The sequence below is a fragment of the Ranitomeya variabilis genome, chromosome 1 (assembly GCF_051348905.1).
Source record: "Ranitomeya variabilis isolate aRanVar5 chromosome 1, aRanVar5.hap1, whole genome shotgun sequence".
In the NCBI taxonomy this organism is placed as follows: Eukaryota; Metazoa; Chordata; class Amphibia; order Anura; family Dendrobatidae; genus Ranitomeya; species Ranitomeya variabilis.
Window position 1 is genome coordinate 829,634,872 of NC_135232.1, and position 20,012 is coordinate 829,654,883.

General features: G+C 42.7%; 1 protein-coding gene across 1 annotated transcript in view; it reads right to left on the bottom strand.

Moving 5' to 3' along the window:
• FRAS1 (Fraser extracellular matrix complex subunit 1) overlaps positions 1–20,012 on the bottom strand; it is a 653,238-nt gene that overhangs the window by 470,780 nt on the left and 162,446 nt on the right. The window lies entirely within an intron of this gene.

Consider the following 20,012-nt stretch of genomic DNA (forward strand, 5'->3'; position numbering starts at 1 on the left):
CAGGTAAAATAGGAAACACCCAGCCTCAGATGGACAGGTGGAAACCAAAGGCCGCAACCCACCAACGTCACCCAGTACCAGCAGTAACCACCAGAGGGAGCCCACAAACAGAATCCACAACACTCATGGGGCCGTCACGATGACCCTGTCTGGTGGATATCTCCAGAACTCCAGCTTTAATCCGAATCTTACCAGGATGAGAATCCAAGGGCTGGAGGATATTTTCTTGCAGGCTGGAAGAAAAAGGGAGAGTCTTCCTCCAACCTGGGGTAAGGAGTCATTTTCAGGGCTTCATACCACTCTGGGAAGGATTACCGAATAGGTACCCCTTGCCCTTCTTCGGCTGATCCTCCCATCTACTGTGTTCTGTGGTCGATCTCTTTCGGCTGTATTTCTTCCTCTGAAAAGACAGCCTGAAAGAAAAGAAGTAAGGTTTTGAGAACCCTTTCTTCTTAGCAGCTTTTTCTAAGATGTCATCCAAAGCTGAAACAAATAAGTATTGACCTTCACAAGGGAGAGAACACAGTTTCCCTTTTGCTTGTACGTCCCCCAGACAACCTTTTAACCAGACTGCTCTCCAGCCTGCATTAGATAATGTGGCACATCAGGCGGCCAGTCTGGCCGAGTCGGCCGATGCATCTGATAAGAAGCCCGCCGCCCCCTTGATTACTGGGTGTGTGACCAAAATGGAGTCTCTGGATGAATTTTCCCTCAGCTGGTCTTCCAATCTACTCAGCCAGACCATAAGGGACCTTGCTGTACTGGTTGCCGCGATGGCTGGCCTCAGAGCCCCTGCCAATGACTCCCAGGTAGCCTTAAGAAAGGTGTCAACCTTTCTATTGAGGGGGTCTTTCAGTAACCCTGCATCTTCAAAGGCAAGGGATGATCTTCTTGAGGTCTTGGATATAGGAACATCCAATTTGGGCGCTTTATTCCAGGACTAGGTAGCCTTATCCTCAAAAGGGTACGTCCTTTTAAAGGAGGATGGCAAAGGGCCCTTCTTATCTGGCTTTTCCCATTCTTAATTAATGAGATTTAGCACCTTCTCATTCATAGGGAAGGATCTAAGGGCCCCTTCACACTGTGCAATCAAAGTCTGAACGAGCGTTCGATTTGTGACGTTTATCCGTCCTCGTTCCGAGGTTGCAAAGTGTGACATGGCGTTACGATTTGCGACGCAGCCCAGCATCGTACGATGTGAAAGAAAGAGCAGAACTTTCTTTCGTCGTAAATGTCCCGCTGTGGCGGTCGAAATCGTAGTATGTGACGGCGGTCATACGAGCTCGTAATGCGACTACGTGGGTTGGGCTTCCGCATACCTGTCTCCTGATTGGGCGTGACGTTTTAGCACGCCCATGCTGGTAATACGTCACGCTCGGAGTCGTAGGACTATGGCGGTGTGAAGGGTAGCGTACGATTGCGACGCGTGACGTTCACATCGCAACTACGTCAGAAAAAGCGTTAACATCGTAGAGTGTGACCGCTGGCTACGAGCTCGTACTGCGATGTCGAATATGACGCAAATGCGTCGTAATCGTAGCAGAATCGACCAGTGTGAAGGTACCCTAAGTTTTTTCCTGTACAAGGTCCCAAACATTACATCTTGGACAGACTTTTTGACCTTCTGGTCAACTAGCCCCATTGTGGACATCATGGCCTGAACTAAATTATCCACCTCCTCTATGGAGAAGCAACAGCCTGCTCCTAAGCTGTCTTCGGACGAGGATGATTCCAAAGTATCCTGCAGAACCCTCTTGTCCAAGTATACAGTCGATGGTGCGGGAGACACTTTAGCCCTATTCCTGCGTGGTGTTTCCTCTGAGAGGGATTGGGACCTAATGAGTTTTCTATCTCCGTCCTGATAAGGGTTCTTAGAGTGGAGAAGTATGGGGTCTCACTTGACACTGTGTCATTGATACATGCTTGGCATAATTTTTTGGGCTAAGTACTAGCCAGACCCTGCCCGCACAGAGCACTGACTGTGCTTCAATTTCCCTGTGCATTTTCTAGGGGGATCCTACCAGAAAAGCAAGAGGACAGAGAAGGAGAGAGAGATTTGCATATTAAAATGACATTCTCGAAGCTCACTCACCACTCAGAAGAAATTGAATGGTACCGGGACAGGAGGCAGAATGTCATCTGAAAGGTCTCCTTTAGAGACTGCATAATCCTTCATCCTGATAGAGCTGTGCCGACTTGTCCTAGAGTCTTTGGACCTGCGTGCCCCGCTGGAGTGCCCGGAACTCCTATCCTGATGCAGTCGCATCTGACATCGGGGTCGCTGTGGCCGCTCTGGCTCCAAATGCTGCTGCTGTGGCTGCAGCCCCTGCTGCTGCTGTGGAGAGGGCTGCTGTGCCTCCATTGCTGCACTGGTGCCCCTGCCTGGCGGGTGATCTACCCTTAAGTACTGTGCTGTAGGGATTCTGCTGGCCGGAGCGCTCCTGCAGCTTGCGGCACCCGCCCCCAGAAGTGCTCCAGGTGAAAGATCCCAGCCACTTCATCACAGCGCAACTTTCAATTTCCGGCTGTGCTCTGTGACCGCGCCAGGACGTGAGGCTAACAGACAACCATGTGGTGATGGCGCCGCAGACTCCCGCACGAGTGAGACCCCATCGAGCCCCCCCGCGGCACTTCCAGCAATCCCGGCGCCGACCACAGCAGAGACTGTGCCCTTCCCCAACTGACTGGCCCAAGTCTGGGAACTTGTCTTTCTCTTCTTTCTTCTGCCACCGTGCAGGATTGAAGATTCCCTTGTCAAGGACAAGAAGGGGAGAGAGGAGCTGCTCTTTTTATCTTGAAGGTTTCCTGTCCTTGAAGGACGGCTCCCTTCTCTCATTGGTGCGGTCATGGGTGACTGGAAAATATTACTTATAGGGGTATCACCAGCTGAGACATTTACGGCTTATCAAAATTTATATGTGATGAATGACTAATATTAAACGATAAAGTGCACCTATGGGAACAATATGAGTATCCTTTTCGAAATGTGTCTACCTATTATAAACTTAAATACCATAAACTACAATATAGAGAGCATATATGGTTAGCTGTAAACCTCACATGCATCAAATGACGCCATTTTCCTAAAAATATATGAGCAACACAAATGACTTTGTGCCACCGTCTGTTTTTTATTGTGGGGAACCTGTCAGCAGGATTGTGCACAGTAACCTACAGGCAGTGTCAGGTCTGCGCCATTATACTGATTAAAATGATACCTTGGTTGATGAAATCCATCTTATGGGTGTTTAATGTTTATTTTCAGTATTGAGTTAATGATATGCCCGTGCTCTGGGGCCAGCCTGTGTGTGTGGGGGGGGGGGGGGGGTCTTCATGTGGAGCTCTGTTTAGGTATTCATAATGCAGCCTGCTAACAGGTCACTAATTCCTCAGTGACCTGCCTCCTAGTTTACATAATGAATATTATATATACTTGAGTATCAGCCAAGGCACCTAATTTTACCACAAAAAACTGGGAAAATGTATTGACTTGAGTATAAGCCTGGTATGCATGGCCTCCTTGTATGCATGGCCTCCTTGTATTCATGGCCCCGCTCATCCCCATCCTTGTATGCATGGCCATCTCATCCCTATCCTGGTATGAATGGTTCCTCATCCCCATCCTTGTATGCAGGGTCTCCTCATCTCTATTCTTGCATGCATGGCACCCTCATACTTATCCTGGTATACATGGCCTCCTCATCCCTATCCTGGTCTGCATGGCTCCTCATCCCTATCCTTGTATGCATGGCTCTTCATCCTTATCCTGGTATGCTTGGTTCCTCATTCCTATCCTCGTATGTATAGCTCTTCATCCCTATCCTGGTATGCACGGCTCCACATCCTTATCCTGGTATACATGGCCCTTAGCAGAAAAACATTAAAAAAAATAAACCATCCTACTTACAATCCCTGTGCTCCCTCACAGCGTCTTGTTCAGATGCCAGCAGCTGCAGAGGTGGGACAATCACGTGTGCCCGATACTAAAGGGTTAGAATATGCACTGCACTCCACGCCCATGGGGCATCAATCTGTCTGAAAATGGCGCCGCCAGTGCCTGCGCAGTAGCAGCTATCGGTGTATATAGAGGTGATCCAATAGCTGCTATTGCACAGGCGGCGCCATCTTGGAGGAGGAAATTTTTCTTTCTCTAGCAAGATGGCGCCAGCTGCGCAGTAGCAGCTATCGGCGATTGCAATAGCTGCTACTGCACAGGCAGTGCCATGTTGGAGGAGAAATATTTTTTTCCCTGGCAAGATGGTGCCACAGGCGACTGTGCAACAGCGGCTATCGGCCGGCACCATTTTCAGACTGATTTTTTTTTTTCTTTTTTTTATTAACTAATGTATACCCCCCAAAAAAAAAAAATTGTAACAGTCCTTTGGGTTATACAGTATTTATTGAGATGGGTTAATTAGTGGACATTCTACATTTAGCATGCGTAAAATAAATATACTGTATATACACATACACACAAGTATTCTAGTAAGGTGTCAAATTCCTGGTCCTAATCACAAAGCAGAACACACATTAAGGACCACACAGATATTCCCCTCTGATGCGTCACTGAAAGCAACCAGGTGGGAAGTACGGTAATTTAAAAAAAAAAAGCTTTTGTATGAACAATCTGAGGAATGTGCATTCACTATAACTGTCTGAACATCACTGATCTGAACAGGAAACCTGTCTGTGTGTGCTTAGCTGTACAGTAGAACGCAGCTCAAATAGCAGAATGTACAGATCTCTACAAGTTTACTGCTCGGCTTGTTATGGTATGGTACTTCTTCCCAGCATAGACAAGAATTCATTATTACTGATCTTTAGGTGTTAAAATCTATATGAAATATGAAAATAAGCGGTCATTAATTCTTTGTCTAAACAGAGCCAATACTTCCAAAAGTTCCTCAAAAGCTAGACATCAGGCCGCAATTCAAAGAAATTCTTGAACAAATGAGAAATAAAGTTTATCAGTCAGTAAAAGATTATAAAGCAATTTCTGAAGGTTTGGCACTCAAGCAAACCACAGTGAAAGCCATTATCCACAAATGGCGAAAACATGGAACAGTGGTGAACCTTCCCAAGAGTGGCCCACAGACCAAAATTGCCTCATTTACCTCAGTTAAGGTCAGTGTTTATGACTCCACCATAAGAAAGAGACTGGGCAAAAATGGCCTGCGTGGCAGAGTACCAAGATGAAAACCACTGCTGAGCAATAAGAACATTAAGATTTGTCTCAGTTTTGCCAGAAAACATCATGATGATCCCCAAGATTGTTGGAAGAATACTCTGTGAACTGACGAGACAAAAGTTTAAAGATCGTAGAAGTAACACAGCATTCCAGAAAAGTAACATCATACCAACAGTAAAATATGGTGGCAGTAGAGATAGTCTGGGGCTGATTTGCTGCTTCAAGACCTGAAGACTTGCTGTGGTAAATGGAACTATGAATTCTGCTGTGTAGCAAAAAATTCTGAAGGAGAACGTCCGGTCATCTGTTTGTGACCTCAAGCAGAAACGTACTTGAGTTATGCAGTAGTAAAAAAGCATTTGAGTTATGCAGTAGGACAATGATCCAAAACACACCAGCAAGTCCACCTCTGAATGGCTTAAGAAAAACAAAATTAAGACTATGGAGTAGCCTAGTCCAAGTCCTGACCTTAATCCGAATGAGATGCTGTTGCCTGACCTTAAAAAAGTGTTTCATGCTCGGAAACCCTCCCATGTGGCTGAATTACAACAATTCTGCAAAGATGAGTGGGCCAAAATTCTTTCAGAGCATTGTAAAAGACTCATTGCAAGTCATCACAATCGCTTGATTGCAGTTGTTGCTGCTAAGGGTGGCCCAACCAGTTATTAGGTTTAGGGGGCAATAACTTGTTCACATCAGGCCCTATAGGTTTGGATTTATTTTTTCCCTTAACCTCTTTCCGACATCGGGCGTAATAGTACGCCGATGTCGGACTCCCTCCCTTTGATGTGGGCTGCTGCGGTGAGCTCACATCTTTCCTGACACAACAACAAGTGACTAATTCTGCTACATACAGACGATCTGATCATTGCCTGTATGTAGCAGTGCCGATCGGGTTATGGCAGCTTCTAGTCTCCTATGGAGACTACTTAAGCATGCCAAAAGTTAAAAATAGGCACTGCTCCTAATAGCCAGTTTCCTACTCCACACTGATGAGGGGCAAATACCCCAAAACTGCTGTCTGTGGATGGATACCATGTTTTGGCATAGGTGGTTTTCCTTTATTGGATGCTGCCCTTCCCGTGGTTGTTCCTTCCCGGTGAAAGACCTGGCTATTCATTGTTTGCGTTGAGAAACATGTGATGGTGTCTCCGCGGCTTTTCTACATGCATTTGCATATTTCCCTTTAGGGATGGGGGCAGTGTTCTGGATCACAGCGTTGAGAAACACGTGATGGTGTCTCTGCAGTGTTGGATGTTTTGATCTCCCCGAGGTCATTCATCCTTTTGTTTATAGTCTTTTCACTAGGCACTGCTCCTAATAGCCAGTTTCCTACTCCACACTGATGAGGGGCAAATACCCCAAAACAGCTGTGTGTGCATGGATACCATGTTTTGGCATAGGTGGTTTTCCTTTATTGGATGCTGCCCTTCCCGTGGTTGTTCCTTCCCGGTGAAAGACCTGGCTATTCATTGCTTGCGTTGAGAAACATGTGATGGTGTCTCCGCGGCTTTTCTACATGTAAATGACAGGATAGACATGTCGGTCTTCCTATGAAATATTTTGCTTTTTTGAGTAAGTATAAATAGATGTCTTTTTTCCGATTGAGTTAGAGGCTTTGAATCTATGAATTCGGTTATTTTTAATATTGATAGTATTATTATCTATATTTTATGAGCAATAGAACTTTGTGTAATTATGGGAATATTTCTCCATATGCTATTTCCCTTGTTATCTATGGGCTCTTGCACCTTGTGTGAAGTATGGTAAGCCCGCCTTCTATATGCGAATGATTCGCTTGCCTTGCGCATGTTGTGCTTATGGGCTAAAGAGTGTAGAGGTTAGAGTTTTGTATAATAGAATCTGTTTGCTATGTCGATTTACCCATTATCGCTATCTTATGTGGACTGTGCTTTTGTTTTTAAATGTTTTTATTTTCACAATATGCCCCTTTTCATGCCTGATTGGTTTGTGACGCGGGTGGAGTTTGTGGATACTCACCTATTTCTTCCAGCGTCACTTCCTTCAGACATGGACCCGTAGAAGCGCTGTGTTAAGCGCGAAACGGCCATCGTCTCCTCCTGCACACTCCTTTCACTGCCCTGTTCCCCCGTGCCGTGAAGATGTGTATCTATATTTGAATAAAGGAACTTCTGACTACAGGACCTGTGAGTGCTGCCGCGTTTACTTCATGATTTACTACTATTTGATCTCTGATTTCCACGCAAGCACCTCCGGTTACCTATTGGATTAATCACTTACTGTAAGTCTTCGTTTAGCGTCTCTTGAGATTCTACAGCTGTGCGGCTCGTTTTTATCTTTTGTTTCACTGCTATTGTAATATGCAACAGCATTTAACAACTGTGGACATACCATACTCACACTCATTTAAAATGAACTGACCAAAAACATTTCCATGTTTTCCCCCTTTATTTTTAGGCGTTTATATTACTACCTAATCTAAAGGACATAAACAGTGCTGGTCTAGGATAAAATAATAAAAGCACCACTGGCACATAAACCCCATCAGCTGGCATACAATAACATCTCCACTAGTGATGAGCGAATATACTCGTTACTTGAGATTTCCCGAGCACGCTCGGGGGTCCTCCGAGTATTTTTTAGTGCTTGGAGATTTAGTTTTTATTGCCGCAGCTGAATGATTTACATCTGTTAGCCATCATAAGTACATGTGGGGGTTGCCTGGTTGCTAGGGAATCCCCACATGTACTTATGCTGGCAAACAGATGTAAATCATTCAGTTGCGGCGAAGAAAACTAAATCTCCGAGCATTAAAAAATAGTCGGAGGATACCCGAGCATGCTCGAGAAATCTTGAGTAACGAGTATATTCAGTCATCACTACTCAGTACCCATTTTAGCCCATGAATATTGTGTCTTTGTGGCCTCCTTAAAACCACTAAGGCTACTTTCCTGTGTTGGAGAGTTTTTACACGCTACATATTTTTTTTAAAAATGCAAGTAACCAATTTTACTTAATGGGTGCAGAAAAAGTGCATAAATTCTGCAACACCAAAAACTCACCAAAATCTCATCGTGGGAACTAGCCTAGTACTAACATAGTAACATAGTCTTTAAGGTTGAAGGAAGACTAAGTCCATCTAGTTAAACCCATATCCTAACCTAACATGCCCCAACGTGTTGATCCACAGGAAAGCAAAAAAAAAAAAAAAAAACCATGTGGCAAACAGTAAGCTCCACATTGGGGAAAAAAATCCTAGTTTTGATGATCTATTGAACTATAATTATGTTCTTAATTATTCAAAACAAACAATATTTTTATAGAACTCTGTTGCCTCCAAGTTCTCTCATTGTTTTTTAATATGATATCTTGAGTCGCTATGATATGATGCAATTCTACTATTTAAACAATAAACAAATCTGGAATTATATAGGAATGTCCAATATTTTGTTAACTCGACCACACGTGATCTATTCTAGGCACATAAGATTAAATGGAAGGGATAGGTGGGATTCCAGCCATTCATAAGAATGTGAAAGCAGAACTTTTAGTTATCAAGTTCCTTCTCTACTCCAAATGTGTCAAGAGTGAACAAGTGTATATCAGATGAGGTAGATTGTTTGGAGGGGGCAGCAAATATTACTAATGTTTATACATCACTATTTGAAATAACAATGAAGACTTGAACTTTTTGATCTGGCCCTCTACACCTTAAAGGCCCCGTCTCACATAGCGAGATCGCTAGCGAGATCGCTGCTGAGTCACAAGTTTTGTGACGCAACAGCGACCTCAGTAGCGATCTCGCTATGTGTGACACGTACCAGCGATCAGGCCCCTGCTGTGAGATCGCTGGTCGTGTCGGAATGGCCTGGACCTTTTTTTGGTCGTTGAGGTCCCGCTGACATCGCTGAATCGGTGTGTGTGACACCGATCCAGCGATGTCTTCACTGGTAACCAGGGTAAACATCGGGTTACTAAGCGCAGGGCCGCGCTTAGTAACCCGATGTTTACCCTGGTTACCAGTGTAAATGTAAAAATAAACAAACAGTACATACTCACCATCTGATGTCCGTCAGGTCCCTTGGCGTCTGCTTCCCACACTGACTGAGCCGCCGTAAAGTGAGAGCAGATCACAGCAGTGACGTCACCGCTGCGCTCTGCTCTCGCTGTACGGCGGCTCAGTCAGAGCAGGAAGCAGACGGCAAGGGACCTGACGGACATCAGATGGTGAGTATGTACTGTTTGGTTTTTTTGGTAACCAGGGTAAACATCGGGTTACTAAGCGCGGCCCTGCACTTAGTAACCCGATGTTTACCCTGGTTACCCGGGTGCTGCAGGGGGACTTCGGCATCGTTGAAGACAGTTTCAACGATGCCGAAGTCGTTCCCCTGATCGTTGGTCGCTGGAGAGAACTGTCTGTGTGACAGCTCCCCAGCGACCACACAGCGACTTACCAACGATCACGGCCAGGTCGTATCGCTGGTCGTGATCGTTGGTAAATCGCTATGTGAGACGGGGCCTTAAGTCCCTTGGTGCACACTGTGCCATATAGCATAGAAGGACGAAAGACTTTTGAGGCAATTGTGCCTTTCCACTAGGATCATTATATTATATATGAAGTGGTTAGACAAGGGGCAGATGCAAGGTATCACATTTTATTGTGCACGATTAGGTGAAAAATGTCACTAATTTTATGGAAGGCAGGTGCATGGCTTACTGTGCATACACATAGCTGTATATTGTCACGCTGCAGCAGATGGACATATGATTGGAAATAGAAATCCACCTTAAGGAAAAGCTTTGCTGCAACATGTTACATATGATATGCATCTTCATCATCTACAAGTTTTTCCACTCTTACTGCAAACAACTTTGTGCTTAATATGTCTTTTGCCATCTGATCCAACTGGTGATATTTGCTATAATTTGTGAATAAATAGACGATAAATGTAAACCAATAACATGAGACAGGAATACAGTAAGAGCGGGTGCAGAACTGTATTGAAAAAGTAAAAAAAAAAAATCTCAATAATTCCTACTATTAATCTGACCTCATCTTCCAAATACTAAGAATTTTATACATTTCTTAGGTATACAGTTTCTGGTAGGGAGAAAATACTAATTCCATGAACATGATATCCTTACTGGGATTTGAACCCAGGACCCCAGTGCTACTCATAATGGCTCAGTGGTTAGCAAGTGCTACCCAGTTTTTAAAAACATTTTGTTCTTTGCAGCTAAACTATACTAAATATAGGTTGCTTCAGCCCTATAAAGTAATTATTTTATAGCTTTACCATTATTGTTCATGTTGAATACTTCATATAAAGAATGAAAATGGTTAGGAGAAGGGAATATAAGCCAACATTGTTTAAATTTTTCCTCCAAAGTTTTTGCACTTAAATGGAAAAATCTAAAATATTTTTAGCTTAGCATGTCTGTCTCCCGGTCCATTGAGCAAGGCACTTGGGCAGAACAAACTAGCATATACATCTAGGTCATGGCTGCAGACTGTTACAGCTGGGAATCTATTCTCATGGATAAAGAGTGCTGCATTTTCACAGGGAGGAGAAAATACAGCGTCATCTGTCATTTCCAACAGCTCAGCTCTATGTGTGATAATGCAGATGCTACCCAAGTCAAACATACATATTCATGCAGTGTATGTTGACATTATTACCCTCATTTGGCAATTTTTGACAAACCAGGTTGAATAAGTGGCTTTATATGTTGTTGCATCCCAAAGTCTTAGGTCTGTTTTATCCTCAGGAAGTAAGGAGATTGGAAAAGACATTTTCTGAATAAAAGAATTAATTTCAAACTTTTAGCAATAAAATAACACTGGAATACTGGAAATATTGTCAGAGGTTTTTTTGCAGCTGGTCTGCAGTCAGGTGTTATGAAAACCTAAAATATAATTCTCAACAAGAGCAGCACCTTTCCAAATTTTAACAGGGCTTAACGCTGCTTGCCGGTTCCAATGGTCATCACATGACCGCGAGTTTCCGATTTGCATACCTGCGGTCATCTGCCGACTAAAGTCTCATCCGCACCTCTCATTGCGTTATTGAAAAGAGCGGCTGAGACTTAGGTTGGCACATGATTGCCAGCATATAAATCTCAAACCTGCAGTTACGTGACGACTGCTGGAACTGGCAAATGGACCGTAATCATAATGGTATGTGCATCACACACGGTTAGGATTCCGAAAGCTGTGCTGCTTGCTGAAGATTTCACAACAGGTGGACAGCCCAATTTAAAGCGGAATTTTTTGGCACTAATATAAATTACTTTACACCATTGTAGATCTCATACTTTATTGAACAAAACCTTGCAAATCCTGCTTGAAAAGTCTCATTTTTGGGTAGAAAATGACCTTCTAAATTAACACTGAGCTTCCTTCAATACACAGTTTTATTTTTTTGTCTCTCACCCTAAAGGTGCATTTACATTAGATAATTTTATATGTTGAACATCACCCTATGAATGTGAAAAATTATCATTTGTTGAATGATCAGATATCTATGCCGGCTTAAAAATAATTGATAATACCAGAACATTGCCCTTTGTAAACAGAGATACAATGCTGACAACATAATGCTGTATGGGGCTAGAACAATTGTATTAATGATTGTTCTGTTGCCATCAATTTTCATTAGCCCACATAAACAGGTCAGCAGATTATTTCTGATCGATTTGTATATAGTCAATTGGGGCATGCTAATAGCCTGAAAGTAGCACGTCTAAATGGACTATTACTACAAATGCATTCGAAGCTAAGCTAAACTTGCATGGGTATTGGGAGCACAGGAGAGGTAGCTGTCAGTCAAATAAGCATTCAACCAACTAATCCTCCGATTCCCACAAGATCTCCTTCTCTACTCCCCTCCCATCTCCTCTTCCAACAATCTCATACAAGATTTTTCCTCTGCATCCCCCCTCCTCCGGAACTCTCTACCCAACATATTAGACTTTCACAGATCTTTGAAACCTTCAAAAGGAACATAAAGACCTACCTCTTCCGAAAAGCCTACAAGGTGCAGTAACCATCGTTCCATTATACCGCCGCACGACCAACTCTACCCTCACTGTATCCTCACCCATCCCTTGTAGACTGAGCCCTTGTGGGAAGCGTCGTCTCTCTTCTTGTACCATTCGATGACTTGTATTGTTTGTGATTAGTGTACTTGTTTTTATTATATACCCCTTTTCATATGTAAAGCGCCATGGAATAAATGGCGCTATATTAATAACATAAGAAACATGGCCAGCATTAGACTTTTCCGGCAGAGTGTTACACTATAGAATGACCCCATAACAATATACAGCATAGTAGACAATAGAAAAGTGAAGTTATTGACTAACGAAGCATCACTTAATGCATCAAAAGAAACAGTATTCTGACATCAATCCTGCACTGTGCCTGCTATGTCCTACATAAGAGAATACACCACACCACATTTAGCACTCTGAATAAAAGCCTACAGTCTTTTGACGGCAATCAAAGTTTCTAAAGATGTTTTCCATTCAAGAGGTGCCAGTGTTTGCAAATTGATACAGTCCCCTACATTCCTCAGTCTGACTCTTGGTAGATAGTCAGAATTTTGTGTTTTTATGTTACGATGATAGGGCACCTTGGTGAAATCCAGTATCACTACAATTCATAGATGGATGTCTTCCAAATACAGAACAAGCTCTTATAAGAGTGAGTTCAGGTCATTCATTCTTCAAAACAAAACATGTGTACAACTAAACCAAGGGTACGTAAAATAATGTTAGGCAAACAAACCTATCAAGTGGCAAAAATGCGTATGCAATAACAATGAGTCAAGAAATACATATGGCAAAATTTTCAAGGGCATTGTCTATATGACTTCTGGGACATGGCCATCGAAAAGAAATGCTGCCTTACAATTTCAAGCCTTATTTCTCAATATTACACATTTTTTTAACCTATAACTTTCCTCCAGGAAATACATTGCATATAAGAAAAAGACTTTACTGCCTCAATGGTAATAACATCCATTTCATAACCTAAAGGTGGTCATATAGGTTACATAAAAGGGTGGGAGCGTGGAATTTCTACATGCTTGACCCTTTTGTTCTCATTGGATATAAGCAGTCATCAGTGTCTTGCGCTTTCGGTTTACCACCCCTTATTCCAAGAGCAATAACGTTTTTATTTTCCTGCCCCCAAAGCTGTATAAGGGACTGTTTTCAGCAGGAGGAGTTGTACTTTTGAATGACATTATTCACTTTATCAAATGATGCACTAGAATGGGGAAAAAAAAAATCTAAGAATGTTTAAATTACAAAAACAGTGTAATTTCACAATTGTTTTGGGGGTTTTCTATTTACCATGTTTACAATATAGCAAAACTGACCTGGTATATGGTTCTTCATGTCAGTATGAGTGCAAAAATAGAAAATGTACAGGGTTTTTTTTTTTGTTTTTTTTTTAAGTGGTGAAAAAAATGCAGAAATTTGTAAGCAAAATGTACTTATGTCCCCATTTTGCCCGAGACCTGTAAAATTTTCATTGTTCCGGATATGGGATTGAGTGATGGCTTATTTTTTGCGCCCTGAGCTGAAGTTTTAATGGAAACCATTTTGAGGCAGGTTCAATGTTCTGCTCGCTTCTTACTGCATTTTATTGCAATGTTGCGGCATCCAAAAAAACGTAATTCTGGCGTTTTGATTTTTTTCTCATTACACTGTTTACCGATCAGATTAATTTATTTTATATTTTGATAGTTTGGAATTTTATGAAAGCCGCAATTTCAAATTAGTGTATTTTTTATCTTTTATTTTTTAATGGAGCAAAAAATGGGTGATTTGACTTTGTTTGTTTTTTTAATATTTTTAAAACTATTTTTTTCCCCACTTTTTACTGAAGCTGCGATAGTCTCCTCCAGTTTTATGTACAAAGCAGTGCATGACAGGTCCCTGGCTGGATTAAATCAGCCATCATGTGCAGGGGAGAAGAAGGGGGAGGGGGAAGCAAGCCCCCATCAAAGGGCACGTACATCAAAGGTCGTGAAGGGATTAATAAGAGTTTAAGGGTATGTGCACACGTCAGGATTTCTTGCAGAAATTTTCCTGACAAAAACCGGACATTTCTGCCAGAAATATGCATGCGTTTTTTTCGCGTTTTTTCATGCGTTTTTGACGCATTTTTGGTGCGTTTTTTTGCATTTTTTTAGCGTTTTTTTGTGCGTTTTTTCAAACACAAAGTTGGTTGAAAAAAAAAAGGCTCCCATGAGGTCATTTCCTGTGTGTAAGAAAAAACATTCAAGTGAAGGTTTTTTGCCCGTCGCGTCCGACATTTTCCACCGTGCATGCGAGGCCGGCTTCACACTAGCGAGTTTTACGGACGTATGAGAGGTGCAGAAAATACTGATTGCACACGGTACAATGATTCTCTATGGCCCAGCTCCTATCTGCCGTATTTTACTGATCCCTACTATACGGTCTTGTAAAATCGCAGCATGCTGCGTCTGTCACCGTATTGCGACCAAAAATCGCCAATGAAAGTCTATGGGGGCGAGAAAAATACGGATTACACACGGACCAGCAGTTTGACTTGCGAGAAATACGCACCGATGTTCTATAGAAAAGCCGGTAATTCAGTGCGGTGTACAGTAAAATCACACTGACAGGTTAGAATAGAATAGCGAAAATAAATGTCTACACATAGTATAGGGGTGTATATATATATATATGTCAGTGAGATATATATATATATATCTATATATATATAATTGTCTAAGGGTTTTTCCGTCTGTCTGTCTGTCTGTCTGTCGGTCTTTCTGTCTGTCTGTCTTTCTGTCTGTCTGTCTGTCCTGGAAATCCCGCGTCTCTGATTGGTCGAGGCCGCTAGGCCTCGACCAATCAGCGACGGGCACAGCATGGCGACGATTATGTCATAATGGAAATCCCGCGTCTCTGATTGGTCGAGGCCACCAGGCCTCGACCAATCAGCGACGGGCACAGTATCGACGTAGATGTCATAATGGTTGCCATGGCGACGATGATGTCATAAAGTTTGCCTCAACCAATCAGCGACGGGCACAGTCTGCCGCGAATTCTGGAATCATCATTGTCCATATACTACGGGGACATGCATATTCTAGAATACCCGATGCATTAGAATTGGGCCACAGTAACGCATCGGGTATTCTAGACGCAATTTTCTCCGCCAGAGTGGTAAAGCCAGTGACTGAGAGCAGATATTAATAGCCTAGAGAGGGACCATGGTTATTGCCCCCCCCCCCCCTGGCTAAAAACAACTGCCCCCAGCCACCCCAGAAAAGGCACATCTGGAAGATGCGCCTATTCTGGCACTTGGCCACTCTCTTCCCACTCCCGTGTAGCGGTGGGATATGGGGTAATGAAGGGTTAATGTCACCTTGCGATTGTAAGGTGACATTAAGCCAGGTTAATAATGGAGAGGCGTCAATAAGACACCTATCCATTGTTAACCCTTGCACATATAAAAGGTTTAATAAAGAGACACACACATGATTTTAAATATTTTAATTAAATAATGACACCTAGGTTGACCACATTTTATTGAACTGGTAATCCAAGGGTTAAAAAAAAATAAATTATAACATTGGTTTACAATGGAACCGGTGCAAATGCACCAGCCCCCTTGTAAACATCACTGCAGATGACATATATCATCTCTGCACAGCCTCACCGGTTGACCGGAGATGAACTGATAGCATGGGAAAAATTTCCCACGCTCCAGAGTTCACCTCCGGTCAGCCGGGGAGTCCCAAACGAGTTCCCCCGAACAGCGCGAGCTGCATTCGGGAGAACTCGGTATACAGTGAACGGGATCGCTTAACGATCCCGTTCATTGTATCAGCGGCCGCAGTTTAGAGCAGCCGCATGTTATGTGGCTGCTTTAAACTGTAGATCATCGTGGGACACTCGTTTAATTGGATGCTGCGGAGGGTAGGTATACATTGTGGTTTGCTTTTTTACTTTTTTTCTGACGAGGGATTCATGGAATTGGGTGTTTAGGTGAGTACGGGTTTGTTTTTTTTATTTATTTTAGGTGGCGATCGGTGGGGACAGGTATATATAATTTATTTCCACAGGTAACCACTGGCCACCAATGAAAATGAATTTAATGGACTATATTAAAAAATAGGGACATGACAGGGGGAAAAATTTATTTATTTATTTTTACCACTGGCCACCAATGTAAATTACTACACACTGGCCACCAATGTGAATTACTACATACTGGCCACCAATGTAAACACTGGCCACCAATGTGAATTACTACACACTGGCCACCAATGTAAACACTGGCCACCAATGTGAATTACTACACACTGGCCACCAATGTAAACACTGGCCACCAATGTGAATTACTACACACTGGCCACCAATGTAAACACTGGCCACCAATGTAAATTACTACACACTGGCCACCAATGTTTTTAAGGGGACATTTTGTGGGGGAAATTTTGTTACATTTTATTAGGAAATTTAGGGTGAAGGGGCCACAACAACATTCGGGGACGTACATAACAGCAGGGACAGCTCGATGGGAAAACTGCTCCCATCGAGCTGAGCCTGCTGCCGCGACTTGGCGGTAACAGACATAGGCCGATGGGAGTAGTAGTCTCATTGGCCTATGTCCGAACACACACACACACACTTATCTGCAGCACATCCAGGCTCATCCGATCATACCACTCAATGTCGGCAGCCATAATACAGGAAGACGGGAATGATCTGGGAGTTTCCTCTTCCTGGATTATGGGATGCGCATGCATGGCAAGATGGGATAGCCATTATGGGTTGGACATTGTGTTGTCACTTCCTGTTTTACCCCATTTTTACCGCAAAAATAACGCTAGAAATCCGCAAATTTTTATATGTTATGGATTTCTAGCGTTTCAATGCAAACCTGTGTGTGTGCGGGAAATCAGCGATTCCGCAAAATTAATGAACATGTGGCTTTTTTATCCGCGATTCTTTTCGCGGAAAAAAAAATCGCAAAATTTGCCCAAGTTTTGCGGAATATATAGAAACGATTGGGAACCATATGTAAGCTTTTTTTTCACGTTTTTATTGCGTTTTTATAGCAAAAAAAAACTCGAAAAAATACTGAACGTGTGCACATAGCCTAAAAGTAACTGGCTAATTCTATCCACAACCACATCCCTAATTAAGAGAAGGTGTGAACACTTATGCAACCACATTATTATAGTTCTGTTGTTTTGATTTCCCCTCTGCACAATTTCAACTTGTTTCTCCATGGATTTGTACAAGCCACAGGTAACATCAAAGGTGGAAAATTGTAAAATTATTCTTCTTGGTATATTGTTTTTACATTACAAAAACCTGCCATTTCACAGAGGTGTGTAGACTTTTTATAACCACTGCATGTCTTCTGTCCAGTGAAATGTAGTATTCTGGATAGCCACGTGAACAGACATTAATTTCCAGGCATGATGAATGTTATTTGAGTGGATTCAGAAAGTAGGATGGAGACAGTATTCATCATATAATACTTACTCTCGAAGCAGAAATGAGATTCTCTTGTAGATGTGAATAGCTTAAAATACTGCCTCTCAGGAAAAGGGATTCCCAAGTCACAAGCTGGCAGCAGGCGGCATCCAATTAATGCATCAAGCACACTGACAGCATCATTGGAAATGTGACCAGTCAACACTTGATATAAACTGCTTTTGGGAGGCTAAGAAGGTTTATATAGGTCACTTGAGGGCAAGATGAAAATACAGTAATGTGCTGAGGGTAGAGTTATGCACACAAATGAAAATCACTGGAAACTATTTGAAAACTAAAAACTCTTACCAAAATCGATAAATACCAGTTCCAGAGAAACATCTTAAAACATGTAGGTTAAATAATAAAAGCTAAAATAGCCAACATCTGAATTATAATAGATAACGGTTTAGATTTATGTAGCTTACCTAAAGGGAACCTGTCAGGAGGATTTTACTCAAATTACAGACAGTGTCAGGTCGGCTCCGTTATACTGATTAAAATGATATCTTGGTTGATGAAGTCAGTCTTGTGGTTGTTGTTAAACCCCTTTCCGACATCAGGCGTAATAGTACGCTGATGTCAGACACCCTCCCCTTGATGTGGGCTCCGGCGCTGAGGCCACATCTTTTCTGGCACATGTCAGCTGTTTTGAACAGCTGACCTGTGCCCCTAACAGCCGCGGGTGGAACATCGACCCACCCGTGGCTGTTAACCCGTTAGATACTGCTGTCAAACTCTGAGAGCAGCATTTAACATGCGCTTCCGGCAAGCGCACCAGAAATCTCGCCCATTGGCGCCCGTGTCACATGACCGCGGGTCACCGATGGGCTGGCATGACAACTAGAGGTCTCCAGCAGACCTCTATGGTCGTCACTGCCAGATTGTTAGAATATGAATGAAAACAAAAATATTCTGCAGGCAGGTACCAGCCATGGCACCTGCTCTGCAGCAGAATCGCATGTTTCATGTCCCAATAATACATGTTCTTGATGTTATTCAGCTAGGGAAAAAAAATCAATTTAGAAATGGCACCCGACGCATCTGTTCAGTAGCAGCTATTGTTGTATATAGCGGTGATCCGATAGCTGCTACTGTGCATGTGCCGGTGGCGCCACCTTACTGGAAAAGAAAAAGAAAAATCATCCTCCAAGATGGCACCTCCCGTGCCTGCGCAGTAGCAGCTCTCGGAGATAGCATCTACCTTCCGATGGAAGCATTTTGCTGTAGTAAATTTTTTTTCCCAAACACCAAAATGTGAACTGCGCAAGTGCAGTATTTAAAATAGAAGGCAGAGTACCAATAAGGCCCCCACCGCAGTCCGCCCCGAAACATGAGAATATTATTAACTGAAAACTGCAAATAAAGATTAAACAACAACCACAAGACAGATTTTAACACCAAGGTATCATTTTAATCAGTATAACAGCACCAACCTGATAATTCAACAATAGAGGAACTCAGTATATATGAATAACTGAGTCCGCAAGAAGAGAACCAAAAGATAAATAACCGGGAATTTCTTCCCGGAAGAAGCCAAGGGCGAAACGCGCGTCGGGGCGACAGGGGAGCACGGAATCACCTGGAGGCATCGAACCTTGGTACCTGTCACCGCTCTGGATTTATCTCTCCATTCACCGCCACGAGGTAATATACAGCCCAAATTCAATTGTACCAGTATTAGTATTTGCCAGTATGCCAGATTAGGGCACTAGGCTAATAACTAAACGGAGAGTATTATAGTTGAACAAAGCCATATAGAGCCTGTGTTAATTGATTGTTCACAGGCTTTAGAATATTCCATTTGAGTGACGTGGACCATACATTGGTATATTATAGGTGTAGATGCATTCCTGCTCCCTTGGGTGTTTTTTTTTGTAAACTGTACCATACCTGTTCAAATTTTAATTATACCAATAAAATATATTTTAAGGGTTATTTATCTTTTGGTTCTCTTCTTGCGGACTCAGTTATTCATATATACTGAGTTCCTCTATTGTTGAATTGTACTTTGTGAAGTGCCAATTACTTTGGGACATTTTGTTGAATAACCAACCTGATAATGTCTGTAGTTCAATGAGCATAATCCTGCTGACAGGTTCGCTTCAAGGACAAAATTAAAGGGGCTGTCAAACATTTGAATACATCTTTTTCCAAGCATGAATTGTTTTAAAATAATAAACAGGGGAACATTCAATTTCCAGCTCCCCCGCAAATTGTGATTGGCTGCAGCAGTCAGTTGATTAGAGGATGTTTCCCTGAATATGCCCTCTTACAGTCAGCTGACCGCTGCAGCCAGTCACAGACTGCA